Source organism: Tupaia chinensis, unplaced genomic scaffold (assembly GCF_000334495.1).
Source record: "Tupaia chinensis unplaced genomic scaffold, TupChi_1.0 Scaffold000355_1, whole genome shotgun sequence".
Classification (NCBI taxonomy): domain Eukaryota; kingdom Metazoa; phylum Chordata; class Mammalia; order Scandentia; family Tupaiidae; genus Tupaia; species Tupaia belangeri.
In genome coordinates, this window is record NW_006159850.1 from 15,398,125 (window position 1) to 15,411,244 (window position 13,120).

The 13,120-nt window shown below is 41.9% G+C and overlaps 1 pseudogene; it reads left to right on the forward strand.

Annotated features, from left to right (window-relative positions):
- Positions 1 to 1,661: 1,661 nt before the first annotated feature.
- LOC102495870 (thyroid transcription factor 1-associated protein 26 pseudogene) lies at positions 1,662 to 2,590 on the forward strand (annotated as a pseudogene).
- Positions 2,591 to 13,120: the final 10,530 nt, after the last annotated feature.

Consider the following 13,120-nt stretch of genomic DNA (forward strand, 5'->3'; position numbering starts at 1 on the left):
ATTTTTTAATTTGACAAGACAGAGAGAAAGAGAGAGAGAGAGAAAGCAAGAAAGCAACTGCCAAGTCTGGGACTCAAACCAAGGTCAGCCATGTGGGAATCCAGCACCTTTAACCACCATGCCACCTGCTGGCCCCAAGAACCCTGAATTTAGGCCCTAGTGTATTACAAATGAGTTAGGATGGTTTATTCTGGCTCCCTCACCTCCTATCTTATCATGTTTGAAGGCTACAGGGTAAACAACTTACATTAGTTGTACTGTACTTGAATACTTGTTATGTAATTATGACTTTGCTGTTCTACATTATTGCATGTAATGCGCATGTGCATGTGTGACAGTTTGGTTTTGGCAATGAGCCACTATTGTCTGCAGCCCCTTTAAGAGAAAGGGGCACCTGATCAGCTAACCCTGCATAGTTAGCCCTGCTCTGGTTGGCTTTGGTTCAGCCTGGTGAACCCTGATGGCCTTGGCTTGGCTTGGCCTTGACTCAGCTCACTTCTACACTGCGAACTCCAAGAGGTAGGAATCTGTTCAGCAATTGTGTTCTCCATAAGCATTACAAACTCCAAGAGGGAGGAAGCACCTTGTGAGTGCTACTAGAGCTCTACAAGCTCACTTTGAACTCAGCAACAAACAATATGACATCAGTGCCTCACATCTTTTTTCAGTTCCCTGAGTCTCTGTTCAATTCACGCTTCACAGAAGGAAAGAACCTTACAAAACATATAGTCCATGGGGCTGGCAAGTGATATGGTGGTTGAGGGCACATGGCTGACCATGGTTCAAGTCCTGGACCTGGCGGCTTGCTTTCTCATTTTCTCTCTCTCTCTCTCTCCTTCTCTCTCACTCTGTCCCTCTCTAGTCAAATTAAAATAAAATAAAACAAAAATAATTACTTAAAAAATAACAATAATGACGACAAAAACCACCTAGTCCAAGACCTGTATCCAAATAGGTCTACCTTCAATCCAAAACTTTCTTTTTTTAAAATTTTTGCCATATGGCTGTGCACTTGCCAGAGAGTGACAGAGAGAAGGACAGTAAAAAAATCATTCTCCAGTGGTAATGGCCACAGTGCAGTTCCTTCTCCTCTATTCTCCTCCTGAGAATTTGGGCATGCATTCAAATGCACCTCATATGATTCTCAAGTCACCAGGTCCGGGGCTCAAGCCTCGGTTGGCCATAGGCAAATCCAGCACCTTAACTACCATGCCACCTGCTCTGGCCCCAAAACTTATTTCTAAATGTCTTTTAGTCTACAGAAATTTTATGTTCTGAGTTTCCTGAACCTTTCACATACTCCTTGTTTTAGAAAAATATGTCTCAGGGGACCAGCAGTTGGTTTAATGGCTTTGTCATTGAACTCCTATGTAGTCAACTGTGATTCGAGTCCTGGACCCAGTGGCTTAAACTCATACTGGGTGCACGTGCATGTGTGCTCAAGATCCCCAGAGGAGAATGGAGGAGAAGGGATTGTGGTGTGGCCATCCCCCCAGGGGTGATTTCTCGCTTTCTGTCTCACTGTCTCTATGTCTTTCTGGTGAGCATACACACCCTATAGCAAAAACCTCTCCCCCCAAAAAAGAAAAATTAAAAAAAAAAAAAGAAAAAAAAAATATGTCTCTGAAAAGGGTACTACCCAAGGACGAAATTGTCTGTGACCAAAATTGTCTGTGACAGCGCCGGTTAGGCCAGCAGCGAGGTGGCGGACTGGGAGTTTGGGGATGGATGGCAAAAGGGCTTCTCCGATAGGATTCAGAAATAAGAAGGTGAAACAGAGGACATGGAGGCCTAACAGCCTGCAAGCCTGCGTGGGTAGCATTCATGAGGGACAAGGCTTTGCATTTTGAAGAAAACTTAAGATTCAGCAAAATTACAGGAAATTATTATGGAAGGAAAAGAAGGCTCAAAAATCAGAGGACTCCCAATTCACAGATCGATACCCAGATCATCTGAAACAGCTCCATTTAGCTGGAGAGGAAAGACTTAGGAAGCAACTAAGAAAAATTGACAAGCCTTTGTTAGAAGAAGTTGATCAGCTTTTGCCTGAAGAACAATGTAGCACTGACCAGGCTTGGTCTAAAGATCAATGTAGTACTCACCAGCTTCAGCCAGAAGAACAGTGTAGCCAACCAGTAAATTCCATTACAATTCCAAAGAAAAAGAAAAAGAAAACTTCAAATCAGAAAGCACAAGAAGAATATGAACAGGTACAAGCTAAGTGTGCTGCTAAGAGACAAGAATTTGAGAGAAGAAAACAAGAAAGAAGAAGCTCAAAAGCTCTACAAAAAAAAAAAGAAAGAAAGAAAATGGAAGTGTTTAAGATATTGAGCAAAAAGACTAAAAAGGGCCAACCAAACTTGAATTTACAAATGGAATATCTTCTTCAAAAAATACAAGAAAAAAAAATAAATCAGAAATTTTGTCTTTCAGGAGTAAAATCTCTGCTGAATGTCCTTTGGGATCTTTTGTATATGTAGTGGGTGACTTAAAACAGTGACATTTGTCAACATTAACTAGATTGCTAAATTATACTATATATAAAATATCCAAATATATTGTTTTTATAAAGTAAAATTTTCCATATATGCTCTAAAAAAAAAAAAGAAGGGTACTACCTGACAGCTGACAGTTTGGATCTCATTGATTCAACACTGCTGACCATATTCTTGGCTGTAGCAAACCATCACCAAGAAAGACATAAAAGGCAAAATCCATGAAGTTATGGCAAATATGCTGTAAGTAAAGAGCAACCAAAGGGGCAAAAATAATTTTCACATTACCTCATTGAAATTATATTCTATTAGCATCAAAATAACAATAATAACAACAGAACACATTTTTTTGTTTCAAGTATCTGATAGAGGTGGAACTTTAAACCACTAATTCTAAACACCTTATAAATTATGACATTCCTCTGCCAAAGAAGTCCAGTTTTAAATTTTGCTTTATTTCTGTCAAAGCTTATTTTTCTATCATTGCCATTTTAAAAGTATTTTTCACTTACAGACTAACAAAGAAAAGTACTCTTTTGGTTATCCCTAAAGAGAAGACAGGATTTCCCAAATAATCATACAATTCTAAACAAGTAACAATGGCAATACCCTTACCCATAATCATAGCACAGGCAGTTAAAACTGGTCAAACTTGGGAACAGCAGTTAGCGTAATGGCTATGTCGCTGGACTCCCATGCAGTCGACCGCGGTTTGCATCCTGGACCGGGTGGCTTAAACTCACGCCGGGTGCGTGTGCACACCTGCCCAAGATGCAGAGAGGAGAATGGAGGAGAAGGGATTGCAGCATGGCCATCACCCTTGGGGGGTGATTTCTTACTTTCTGTCTCTCTGTCTCTCTCTGTCTGGCGAGCATATGCGCCTTATAGCAAAAACCTCTTAAAAAAAAAAAAGAAAGAAAAGAAAAGAAAAAAACATGCTGTACTTTATAACTATGTGTAGTTATTATACTCGTATCTGTTGCATAACTATTTTATGTGTATATGTTCCACATACAGTAAAATGTGGAAACTTCTACAAAAAAATAATTAACTAGAAGAATGCAAGTACTTTAAAAAATTCAGGTAAACAAAACAACAGATCAATCCTTCTCCTTCATTCTCCTCTTGGGATCTTGGGCACACATGAACACATGCAAATGCGCCCAGCCTGAGTTTAAGCCACCAGGTCCTGGACTCTAACCACGGTCAACCACATGGGAGTCCAGCGACATAGCCATTATGCCAACTGCTGACCTCTCTTTTCTTTTTTTTTAATAAAAGAGAGAGAAGGGGGTACTTAATTACTATGCTGCTACAGGGCCAGTCTGATTATGGTTTTGTTTCTTTTTTTTTTTTTTTAAGAGAGATTTTTGCTATAGGGCATATGTACTCACTGGGCAGAAAGAGACAATGAGAGAAAAAGCAAGAAATTACCCCCCAGGAGGATGGCCATGCCTCAATCCCTCCTCCTCTATTCTCCTCCTGGAATTTGGAGCATGCACACACATGTAACTGGTGTGAAATTAAAACCACTGGGTCCAGGACTGAAACCACAGTCAGCCATGTGGGAGTCCAGTGCCTTAACCACTATGCCACCTGCTGGCCCCTGTTTCTTTTTTTTTTTTCCCAGCCTATATTTTCCACTATACCCTTACTGCTCAGGGGAAAAACACAACTATTTGTTTTGTTTTAGAATTATTTATTTAATTTTATTTGTTATTATAATTATTATTTTTTAATTTGACCAGAGAGAGACAGAGAGAGAAAGTGAGGAAAGGAAAGTGAGAAAGCAAGCTGCCAGGTCTGGGACTTGAACCATGGTTGGCCATGTGAGAGTCCAGCACCTTAACCACCACACCACCTGCCAGCCCCCAGCTATTTGTTTTTGTTTTTGTTTTTTTTTAATAAAATAGTGTCTCTTACACAATGGTATATATGCATGTGTGCACAGGATCCCAATAGTATAAAGAAATGAAAGAGAAGGGATTGTGGCATGACCATGCCCCACTGGAGAGTGCTTCCTTCTCTGTCTGGTGACCACCATGACAATTAAAAATAAATAAAGGGGTCAGTAGGCAGCAAGGTGGTTAGGGTGCTGGACTCTCACATGGCCAACCACGGTTTGAGTCCCAGACCTGGAGGCTTGCTTTCTCACTTTCCCCCTCTCTCTCTCTCTTTCCCCCTCCTCTGTTCCCCTCTGGTGAGCACATGAGCCCTGTAGCAAATTAAAAGATAATCATGATGGGGCCAGCAGGTGGCATGGTGGTTAAGGGTGCTGGACTCCCACATGGCCAACTGTGGTTCAAGTTTGAACTTGATGACATGCTTTCTCACTTTCCCTCTCTCTCTCTCTCTCTCACTCTGTCCTTCTCTGGTCAAATGAAAATAAATAAATACATTTAAATAAAATAATTCTTTAAAAATAAAAAAGATGATAATAAACTTAACAAATGATTCTTTAAAATTAATAATATATAAAAACTAAGCAAACTAAAAATGAAACGATAGCTCTTTTTTTTGGAGAGGTTTTTGCTGTAGGGTGTGTGCGCTCGCAAGAAACACAGAGACAGAAAGCAAGAAATCACCCCCCGGGGGGATGGCCAAGCCACAATCCCTTCTCCTCCAGTCTCCTCTCAGGATCTTGGGCATGCACACACACGTACCCAGCGTGAGTTTAAGCCACTGGTTCCAGGATTCCTACTGTGGTCGACTACATGGGAGTCCACCGACATAGCCATTATGCTAACTGCTGGTCCCCTTTATTATTTTTTAAGAGAGATTTTTGCTATAGGGCACATGTGCTCATGGAGAGACAGACAGAAAGCCAGAAATCACTCCCTCCCACTCGGGGGAGGATGGCCACACTGCAATCTCTTCTCCTCGCATCTCCTCTTGGGATCTTGGGCGTGTGTGTGTGTGTGTGTGTGTGTGTGCCCAAAATCCCAAGAGGATTTTGAGTTTTAGGCCACCAGGTCCTCATTCAAACTGCAAGCAACTACTGGGTGTCCAACTACGTAACCATTAAACTGTCCACTGGACCCCAATCCGACATATTTTATAAGCCACCCTATTGGAGACTCAAACCACATAACTAGCCATCTGGGATCCAGTCACCTTAACCACCAAGCTACTGGCTAGGTTCAAAGAGCTGACACAATCTCTTCAAGCAGAGACACGGGACTAGCAGATGGCATAGTACTTAGGCCTCCCACATAGTCAACCACAGTTCAAGTCCAAGACTTGGCAGCTTGAAACTCGTGGGTGCCCAAAATCACAAGAGGAGAATGGAGGAGAAGGGTCTATGACATCGCCAACCCCCTTGGGGTGTGATTTCTTGCTTTCTATTTCTCTGTCTCTCTGGCAAGTACACTCTCCGTATAGCAAAAATCTTTTTTTAAAAAAAAGAGACAAAGTTCTTTAACAGCCTCAGCACTTAAGAGCCTGCTTGAAGCCTTCAAATTAATGCACTCACTTCATGGCCTGAAACAAGCTAAACCGAGCCAGCAGCAGGTCACAGGGCGGCTCCAAGATCTCCATGGCCTCCACGAGCAAGTCTTCCCAGATGACGTGTTCCACATGGACGCAAGCTTGCTCATCCTTCCCGGTGGGCACGTGGTTGGCAACCTCCTTCCTTGCCTTCTGGACCTGCTCAGCTGAGGTACAAAGCACATATAGAAAAATGAGTGTGGAGGGGCCAGCCGGCGGCATGGAGGTTAAGGCAGCTGGATCCCACAAGGTCAACAGGCTGCCAAAGTGCCCAAAGTCCCTAGAGGAGAATAGAGGTGAAGGGATTGTGGAGTGGCAATCCCCTGTGGGGATGATTTCTCACTTTTTCTCTCCCTCTTTCTCTTGTCTCTGGCAAGCACATGCACTCTATAGGAAACTTATAAAATTAATTAATTAATTAAAATTAAGAGCCTGCAGGCGGCATGGTGATTGAGACACTGGACTCCCACATGGTCAACCCTGGTTCCAGTTCTAGACTTGGCAGCTTGCTTTCTCGCTTTCCCTTTCTCTCTCTTTCTCTCTGGTCAATTTAAACAAACAAACAAACAAACCAAGATAATAAAATTAAATAAAGGGACCAGCAAATGGCGTAATGGCTATGTTGCTGGACTCCCATGTAGTCGACTGCAATTCAAGTCCCAGACCCGGTGACTTAAACTCCCGCCGTGTGTGTGTGCTTGCATGCCCAAGATCCTGAGAGGAGAATGGAGGAGAAGGGATTGTGGTGTGGCCATCTCCCCTGGGGGATGATCTCTCGCTTTCTGTCTCTCTGTCTCTCTCTGTCTTTCTGGTGAGTGCACGCATCCTTTAGAAAAAACCTCTCAAAAAAATTAAATCAATAATTATTTTTCTTTTTAGAATTATTTTATTGAATTTAATTAATTTTTATTTATTTAACCAGAGAGAGACAGAGTGAGAGAGAAAAAGAAAGCAAGCCGCTGGGTCTGGGACTCCAACCAAGGTCGGCCATGTGGGAGTCCAGCGCCCTTAACCACTACGCCATCTGCTGGCCCTTATTTTTTCCTTTTAATTGATACATAATAATTATATGTGTTTGTGGAGAACAAAGATATTTTGATATATGTTTCCTGTGTGAAGTGATTGGATCAGGTTTATTGACGAATTCAACACCTCTCATACTTTTTGTTATTTTGTGGTGAAAACATTTAAAAATCTATTCTTTTTTCAATTTTGAAATATGCTATGCATTATTATTTATTATAGTCATCATTCTACACAGTAGATCACTAAAGTTTATTCCTCCTGTCTAAATAAAACTTTGTTCACTTTGATCAACATCTCCCCTTTCCTCAGTAATACCCTCCCCCACATTATTCTGAAATCTTTTTATCACCTGATTAAAACAATAGCTAAATCAAGATCATTATGAATGTTGAGGAGCCTTTATAGTTAAAAAGTCTTGAGTTAACATACCCCAGCGCCCTTAACCACTACGCCATCTGCTGGCCCTTAAATCAATAATTCTTTTTAAAAATTAAAAATGAACACATGTAAGTAAGACAGGGCTAATGTGTTTTATTTTGCTCAAATCATTCAGGCATTCCATATTTAAACATCTTTGTGAAAAGATGATTATATATATCTAGATAATAATGTATTACTAGATTGTCAGGAGCAGATAAAAGACTGTTCGTGGGGAACCAGCAGTTAGCGTAATGACTATGTCGCTGGACTCCCACGTAGTCGACTGCGGTTCGTATCCTGGACCCGGTGGCTTAAAACTCACGCTGGGCGCGTGTGCGTGCGTGCCCAAGATCCCGAGAGGAGAATGGAGGAGAAGGGATTGCGGCCAGGGATACCCCTGGGGGGTGATTTCTTGCTTTCTGTCTCTATGTCTCTCTCTGTCTGTCTGGCGAGCGCACGCGCCCTATAGCGAAAAACCTCTCCAAAAAAAAGAAAAAAAAAGACTGTTCGTGGTAACAATACCGGGTACCACTAGGTTTGCCTAAATTTCATTTGTTTTGGCTACTTTCCTTAGACCAACTTTGAGCCTATCTAAATAAGGCCCAAATATCTGCAAGACCTGAATAAAGGCTGTCCAAAAATCAATTTAGAAGTACAGCTGCCTCCTTACCAGTAGCTTAGGTTAATTCAATACGGCTCTTCACTGAGAACTCGGAGAACTGCAATTCACATGCAATACTTATTGCACCTGAACCTTCCAACTTTTCAGATCACCAGTTTTTCAGTTTATCGAGGGGTGGATGGCTCACATGACCCATTGGAATGAGGAAAAAGCAAAAGGCAACAGAAAATCAGTCAGGCTTCAGAAGACAATACTTGTCAGCACAACCCCTGCTCCTGGATGTAAAACTACCAGAGCTGTCACCTGATAGAAAGAGCAGCATTTTTGTGTGTGTGGAAAAAGATAAAAGCCCTTCCAGAAAAATTTGCCCAGAGGATTCAAACTTAATAGCTACTGCACATTTGAAAAGACTGACTAGATAAAGTTCTCTACCCTGGTAGACTGAAGTCCAACAATCTAGCCACTGTCTTACATTCTAAACCTTTAGAAACTTTTTAGTTTTTTTATTTGCTAGAAGGCTGGTATGCTTATAGAGACAGGGAGAGAGAGAAGAAAAGTGAGAAAGCACTCCCCTGAGGATGGTCACATCGCAATCACTTCTCCATTTCTCCTTTTAGGACTTTAGGCACAAATACAAACATGCCTGGCATAGTTTTCAAGCCACTGGGTCCAGAACTGGAACCATGCAGTCCAGTCATTTGGGATTCTGTCACCTTAACCACCACGCCATTGGCTAGCTCAGAAACTTTAAAATAAAATGTTTAGGGGACAGTCAGTACCATAGCGGTTAAGGTGCTGGATTTTCACATGGCCAACTGTGGTTCAAGTCCCATACCCAGTGGCTTGAAAATTACACCAGGCGTGTGTGCATGTTTGCCCAAAATCCCAAGAGAAAAAAAAAATCCCAAGAGAAAAAAAAAATCCCAAGAGAATGGAAGAGAAGGGATTACAGTGTAACTATCCCCCTGGGGGGTGATTTCTCACTTTCCCTCTCTCTGTCTTTCTCCAGCTAGTGCATATACCCTACAGCAAAAACCCAGAAACAAAAAACAGATTTATTGCCAGAGGATGTGTGAACTAGCCAGAGAGAGAGAAAAAAACACATGCCCCAACCCAACCACACACAATGGGGCATGATCATGCCACAATCCTTTCTTTTACATTTTTCCATCCTGTTGAGATTCTAGGCATGCACACATATGCCCAGCATGTTTTTATTTATTTACTTACTTACTTACTTATTTATTTATTTATTTATTTTGCTATAGTGTGCGGACAGTCACCATAGAGAGACACAGAGAGAGATAGAGAAAGTAAAGTATCACCTTCTCTCAGGGCTGGCAGGTGGCGTCATGGTTAAGGGCACTGGATTCCCACATGGCCAACCGTGATTTGAGTCCCGGACCTGGTGGTTTGTTTTCTCACTTTTCCTCTCTCTCTCTCTGGTCAAATTAAAAAACAATAACAAATGAAATTAAATAAATAAATATTTCTTAAAAATCACCTTCCCTCCCCAGGGGACTGATCACAGCACAATCCCTTCTCCGTTTTCCTCTCTGAATTTTGGGTATGCATACACATGTGCCTGATGTTCTTCAAGCTACCATGCCAAGGACTTGAACCATACTGCTGGCCATGCGAGATCTAGTTGCCTTAGCCACCATGCCACCAGCTGACCCATTATTTAAACTTTTTATTTTGAGATCATTGAGATTTACATGCATTTCACACACCTTAAAAAAATAATAATACAGGGACCAGCAGATGGCGTAATTGTTGTGTTGCTGGGCTCCCGCATAGTCAACCACGGTGCATGCCTCTGACCTGGAGACTTAAAACTCATGCTGGGCACGTATGCGTGTGTCCCTAAGATCCCAAGAGGAGAACAGAGATGGGATTGTAGCATGGCCATCTCTGCTGAAGGCTGATTTCTTGCTTTCCATCTCTCTCTCTCTCTGGTGAGCACACACACCCTCTAGCAAAAATCTCTCTCAAAAAGGAAAAACAAACAAACAAACAAACAAACCCAGATATATCTGGTAAACCCCTTACCCAATTTTTCCCCAAAATAGAATCTTGCAAAACTGTAGTAGAATTATCACAACCAGGATGTGAACATTGATATAGTCAAGATGTATAACAGTCTTTGGAAGCTTTCTAAATGGGCTGACCACTGTAATGAAAACCAACTCCCTACAAGTCAGGAACATCCCTTTAAATTCCAGAGTAGCAAAGGAAGGAGATAAAGGTGATATGTCCCCGTGGGGAATTGCACAGTGATCTAAGAGGCAGCTCGCTGTGCTGCCTAGAATACTTAACTCGCTTTTCTTTTTTTCCAGGAGTTTTAGGCGATTGATAACCAGTTGCAAGTTAACACGAAGGCAATGAGCTTTGAAGGTAGAGCTGAACATTATTTCACCACAAGACACAGTAGCTCACAGATCACCTTGCCAAGTAAGCTTCCCAGAGAAAGAGAAAGTTAACTATATTATGAGGGGCTCCAGTTTGCCTTTTTTTTTTTTTTTAAGAATTATTTCATTTTGGGGGCAGCGGGTGGCATGGTGGTTAGGGTGCTGGACACTCCCACATGGCTGACCACGGTTCAAGTCCTGGACCTGGTAGCTTGCTTTCTCACTTTCCCTCTTTCTGTCTCTCTCTGTCAAATTAAAAATAAAATGAATAAATTAAATTTAAAAAAAGAATTATTTCATTTTATTTATTCATTCATTTATTTTTAATTTGACAGAGAGAGACAGAAAGAGGGAAAGTGAGAAAGCAAGCTACCAGGTCCAGGACTTGAACCGTGGTCAGCCATGTGGGAGTGTCCAGCACCTTAACCACCATGCCACTTGCTGGTCCCTGGGGCTCCAGTTTTTTTGCACCCACTTGAGTCGTTCAGTAAGCTCTATGTAAAGAATCTCTGGGTGATTTTTTTTTTTTTGAGAGGTTTTTGCTATAGGGCGCGTGCATTCACGAGAGACAGAGTGACAGAAAGCGAGCAATCATCCCCCAAGGAGGGTGGCCACACTGCAATCCCTTCCCCATTCTCCTCTCAGGATCTTGGGCACGCATGCACACACGCCCGGTGTGAGTTTAAGCCACGGGAGTCCAGCGACATAGCCATTACGCTAACTGCTGGTTCCCCCATTGGCCACTCTTGAGATGACTGAATGCACTTGCTTGTCTGTGGGCCATTTCCCTGGGTGTGTCTCTTGCGATACAAGTAACAGTTCTGATTCTTCCCATTTATTCCAACTGGCATTCCATGTTTAAATTTGTTTGTTTCTTTTCTTTTCTTCTTCTTCTTTTTTTTTTTTTTTAGAGATTTTTGCAGGGCTGGCAGGTGGCATGGTGGTTAAAGGTTCTAGATTCCTACATGGCTGGCCGAGATTCAAGTCCTGGACCTGGTGGCTTGCTTTCTTGCTTTCCCTTTTTCTCTCTCTGCTCAATTTTTAAAAAATGTTTAAAAGGAGAGAGAGAGAGATAGATTTTTGCTATAGGGAGACAGAGAGACAGAAAGCAAGAAATCACTCCCTGGGGGATGGCCACACCGCAATCCCTTCTCCTCCATTCTCCTCTCGGGATCTTGGGCATGCACATACATGTGCCTGGCATGAGTTTTAAGCTGCTGGATCAGGGACTCAAACCTCAGTAGACTATGTGAGAGTCCTATGGCATAACTATTATGCCATCTGCTGGCCCCTGTTTGTAAAAAGAGGATATTATTGGGGCTAGCAGGTGACATGGTGGTTGAAATACTAAATTCCCACATGGTCAACCATGGTTTGAGTCCTGGACCTGGTAGCTTGCTTTCTCATTTTCCCTGTCTCTCTCTCTGGTGAGCACATGTGCCCTATAGCAAATTTAAAATAAAAATAAGAAGAAATAAAATTAAATGAATCTTTTAAAAAAAGAGAAAAATATTTATTTGCTTTTTATAGCAACCTTTGAGAGTTCTGTAAGAACTTTCTGACAAAAATGAAAGTCTTGGCAAGGTGTCTGAGGAAGTAGACAAGAGAAGGAGACCACCCCTCCCTTCTCCCAAAGGACCTATTAGTCACTTATGGAGAAATTATAAAACCTTCTAAATAAAATATTAATGAATTTGAAAGGGAAACCCCCTCTGGAATCTGCAAAGGTCACATAACATTAAAAGCATGTGGAAATGAGAACACATAATTGTCCAGAGAAGTACATCAAACTCCAGTTTGGAATGCTTATTTTTGCAATTGGACATTTAGAACAAGTTTTTTGAAAAATAAAGTGGGGAGCCAGCTGTGGCGTGGTGGTTAGGGTCCTAGATTCCCACATAGCCAACTGTGGTTCAAGTCCTGGACCTGGTGGCTTTCTTTCTCTCCAGTGAGTGCACATGCCCTATAGCAAATTAAAAATAATAAATAAATAAATGAAAAATAATCTAGGGGACAGCAGGTAGCATAGTGGTTAAGGTGCCTGGTTCCTAGATGGCCAACTGCATGGTTTGAGTCCCAAACCAACTGGTTTGAAAAACATCAGGCATGTGTGCATGTGTGTCTAAATTGCTGAGAGGAGAATGGAGACGGGATTGCAGCATGGCCATCCTCCTAGGGAGAGCGTGCTTTCTCATTTTCCCTCTCTATCTGTGTCTCTCTGTCGAGTACACATACCCTGTAGCAATTGAAAAAAAAAAAAGAAAAAAAAATTGTGAAAGAAAGAAAAAAGAAAGAAAAGAAAAAGAAAAAGAATCTGTACCTGCTGGGAGAGTTGTGGTTTAGGCAGCTGTACCCACATGGCCAAATCACGGCTGAATATGCAGCCTGAGTCCCGGACCTGGCAGTTTCGAAAACCACATCAAGTATGTGTGTGCATGCCCAAAATCCAAAAGGAGGGAGAAATAGAGAAGGGACTGTGATGTGATCATCACCCGTGTGTGTGTGTGTGGGGGGGGGATGTGCTTTCTCACTTTCTCTTTCTGACTCTCTCTGATTAGCACATACAATCTTTAACAAATTTTTTAAAAGAAAGAAAATAATAACCTAGTGTCCAGTGTCAGTATGTCTCTAAGGAAAATCAAATCCACAAAGTATTTCTG